The following is a 4,236-nucleotide window of genomic DNA, read 5'->3' on the forward strand; positions in this document are numbered from 1 at the left end:
TCTTCTTTAGAATGGACTGGTTGGGTCTCCTTGCAGTCCAAGGGACTCTCAAGAGTCTTCTCCAACACCACAGTTCAAAAGCATCAATTCTTCGGCACTCAGCTTTCTTCACAGTCCAACTCTCACATCCATACATGACCATTGGAAAAACCATAGCCTTGACTAGGCAGACCTTTGTTGGCAAAGTAATGTCTCTGCTTTTGAATATGCTATCTAGGTTGGTCATAACTTTCCTTCCAAGGAGTAAGCGTCTTTTAATTTCATGGCTGCAGTCACCATCTGCAGTGATTTTGGTCTCCTCCAATTTATGATGGTTTCTCAGTTTATCCTTTTCCTTTGTCTTCGACACTTTCAAAGAGTCCACTCAGACATTTTGTATCAGTTCAGTTCAGTCACTCAGTCGTGTCTGACTCTTTGCAACTCCATGGACTGCAGCATGCCAGGCTTCCCTGTCCATCACCAACTCCTGGAGCTTGCTCAAACTCATGTCCATCAAGTCGGTGATGCCATCTCATCCTCTGTCATCCCCATCTCCTCCTGCCTTCAATTTGGGCTCATTAGATGTTTTCTCATGATTAAGATTGGCAATGTAGATTTTGGGAAAGAACACCTACGAGGTGGTGTGCCCTTCTGATTATAGCTTATCCTGGGATGTGTGATATCCACCTGTACTAGTTACATTTTTTTGAGAAATTTTTTATGTGCACCATTTTTTAAGTCTTTATTGAATTTGTTACGATATTGCTTCAGTTTTATGTTTTGGCTCTTTGGCCACAAGACATAGGATTTTAGCTTGCCAATCAGAGATTGAACCCACACCCCCTGCATTGGAAGGCAGTCTTAACCACTGGACTGCCAGGGAAGTCCCTTTTAGTTACCATTTTAAAGATGGAGATTCCAAAGCTGTCTCTTGCCTAAAGTCACACAGCCAACAAATGGTGGAGGGAGGATTTGAAACTGAGCCATTCTGAACTTTGTGGCACTTCCTTTGTTGGGGAGGAAGAACTGGCCAGTGAGAGAGATAAAAAGAGGCCTCTAGTGTTGAAGTGAAGGGTGGGATGTGGGGAGACCTCATGTCCATATTAGGTCCGTCAGCCAGGGTGATTCACCACCCATGGTCTCTGCCTCACAGCCCTGTCCAGTCTTGTCTTAAATTTCCTGTGTCCGGTGCAAGAGGCAATGAGGGCTCCTCTTTAAATAGATATGGCAAGATCGTCGCATGCCCATTAAATGAGGCTGTCTGGCTTTTCATCCTGGCACTAGAAGCACAGATAATCTGATAATTCAAGAAAGATGCATTTTCCACGAGGGTTCAAGTGATGCAAGAATCCTATAACCGAACCAGCTAATAGTCACAAGGCTCTCTGTTCCCCTTCAAATTTCCTGCCTGCACTCTAGGCCTTTCCCTGTGGGATGCCTACAGAGGAGGCTTTCCTTTGCCCACTCTTGACCTCTTTGCCTATCAGTTATCACCAAAGTCACTATCACTGCATCAGAAACTCCAGAACATCTGAAGTTTCAGAGTAGAAGCTCTAAACATGTCTGCTGGGCAGTGGTCAACCAGCATATGTGTTTCGTTTGGTCCTCACTTAATTTAAGAAGTTTAAAATTAGTTTACAACATGAAAAAAATCAGGAGTTCATCATAAAAGTCTGGATTTTGGCTTCTCCTGAAAAATCAGATGAGGCAATAAACGGTCTACATTCTTCCCTGGCAGCAAGTGGCTGGAGCTGAGCGTGGTGCACGCACTCCATTTCACTCTGCTCCTTACCACTCTCTGCTGCTCACAGCCCTCAACCTCAGTCACTTGTATTTGTCTGGATTTTATAGTTGGTTTACCCTGTTGCTCTAGTTTCTGCTCTACCGCAACGTGAATCACTTACACACATACATATATGTGTTTTAGCTTCTGTTCCCATATAGGTCATGGCAGAGTGTTGAATAGAATTCCTTGTGAAATACAGTAGGTCCTTATTAATTACCTGTTACATATATAATAGCTCAGTTGGTAAAGAATCCACCTGCAATGCAGGAGACCCTGGTTCGATCCCTGGATTGGGAAGATCCTCTGGAGAAGGGAAAGGCTACCCACTCCAGTATTCTGGTCTGGAGAATTCCATGGGCTGTATCGTCGATGGTATTGCAAAGAGTCGGACACGACGGATCGACTTTCACTTTCACGTATATGTCAATACCAGTCTGCCAGTTTATTCTCCTACCCTGGTTTCCCCTTGGCAACCATAAGTTTGTCTTCTACATCTGTGACTATTTCTGATTTGTAAATAGGTTCATTTGTACTGTTTTTATACTTTTATTTTGGTTGTACCTCATGACATGTGGACATCCCCAACCGGGGATCAAACCTGTGCCCCCTGCCATGGAAGCGGACCACTGGAGCACTAGGGAAACCCATGTATCATTTTTAAAAATTCCACATATAAGCGACATCATACGCTATTTGTCTTTCTCTGTCTGACTTACTTCACTCAGTAAGTAAGGTCCATCCTCTAGGTCCATCCTGCCTGACTTCTGAAGACATCTGAGTCCACAACCCCTTACAGTTCATTTATTCACTCAACAAATATTCCCTGAGCTCCTACTCCTACTCAGGCCAAGTTCTGTTGGAGGCCCCCCGATCGTCAGCACACACACTAATGATTCTGGAACCGTATGGTTAGTCCCCCCCAATAAACCCTGCTGATGAGAGCTTTGAAGCGGGGGCTCCTAGCTCAGTCCGGAGGGAGCTGATGAGGCATACTACAGGAGACACATATACCTTTAAAGAGCCAGTCACTTTCTAAGTGAGGTTTATGGAGGAAAGCTGCCCCCTTTACTCTGGAAGCCCTGAAGCTAGTCTGAGCCACCTGCCTATCTGGACTTGTCATGTAGCTTACTCTTCAATGGCTTCATCTCTCTGCTAGTTCTTTCTCTCTTTTTTGGCCACACCCCATGGCTTGTGAGCTCTTAGTACCCCAACCAGGGATTGAACCTGGGCCCCAGCAGTGAGAGTACCGCATCCTAATCACTGGACCACTGGGGAATTCCCAATTCTCATCACCTCTTTATAGAGTAGGATTTTCTGCGTTTACCTTAGGAGGCTTCATCTCTCTGCTAATTCTTTCTCTCTTTTTTTGGTCACACCCCATGGCTTGTGAGCTCTTAGTACCCCAACCAGGGACTGAACCTGGGCCCCAGCAGTGAGAGTACCGCATCCTAATCACTGGACCACCGGGGAATTCCCAATTCTCATCACCTCTTTATAGAGTAGGATTTTCTGCATTTACCTTAGGAACCCGGCTGCAGCTCAGCGGGGTTCCGAGCACGTGAGAAGGATGTGTAGAATGCTCAGCTGTGGTGCGAGATGGCATCAGAGCTGGAATGATCTATTGTGTGAATGACGGAGGCTCTGTTCTTTGGAGTTTTTTATGGATTAGGAGGTTACTTGAGGCAGGCAGGGAAAAGGGCAAAAGTCTTGGAGTCAGACAGATTTGGTTTAAGCCCTGGTTTTGCCACTTCCCTACTGTGTGATTGTGTGTGGTTACTGACACTCTCTGAGCATCTGTTTCTTCCTGTCTAAAATGGACCAATAGTGTTTATTCATAAAGTTACTGTCAATATCATTTTAATGTATGGAAGGGATTCCCAAGTTGCTCAGTGGTAAAGAATCCTCCTGCCAATACAGGAGACGTGGGCTCGAACTCTGGGTTGGGAAGATCCTCTGGAGAAGGAAATGGCAACCCACTCCAGTATTCTTGCCTGGGAAATCTCATGGACAATGGATCCTGGTGGGCTACAGTCTATAGGGTCTCAAAGAGCTGTGCATGACTGAGCACGCACACGCAGGCATATATGCACAGAGTGTATGTAAAGTTGCAAGAGCGGTGCTGTGAACATGATGCTGAATGGGTACTCATCATCTTTGGAAAAAAAACATACGTTCCGTTTTTGGAGAGTGTATAATTCTATGACATTTTCTGTGCAGATTCAAGTAACTATCATCAAGATCTGAATACAGAGCTATTCCATCACCAATAAGAAACTTTTTCATGTTATTCCTTAGTGGTCACACCTCCCCCCAGCCCTAACCCCTGGCAACCCCTGGCACTGATCTATTTATTCCCTGTCATGATAATTTTGCCACTTCAGGAATCAAAGAATATGTAACTTTTTTGAAATCAACACTTTAAAAAGAGCAATCTTACTTTTTTGGGGGGGGTGGGGTGGGGGGCCATGCTT

The 4,236-nt window shown here is 45.1% G+C and overlaps 1 non-coding gene across 1 annotated transcript; it reads right to left on the minus strand.

The window, feature by feature from the left end:
- Positions 1–2,968: 2,968 nt before the first annotated feature.
- TRNAE-CUC lies at positions 2,969–3,040 on the minus strand. The gene has a single exon. It is a non-coding gene; the product is annotated as a tRNA-Glu (tRNA).
- Between the last annotated feature and the right edge of the window lie 1,196 nt (positions 3,041–4,236).

This window comes from Bison bison, unplaced genomic scaffold (assembly GCF_000754665.1).
Source record: "Bison bison bison isolate TAMUID 2011002044 unplaced genomic scaffold, Bison_UMD1.0 scf7180017864371, whole genome shotgun sequence".
NCBI lineage: Eukaryota > Metazoa > Chordata > Mammalia > Artiodactyla > Bovidae > Bison > Bison bison.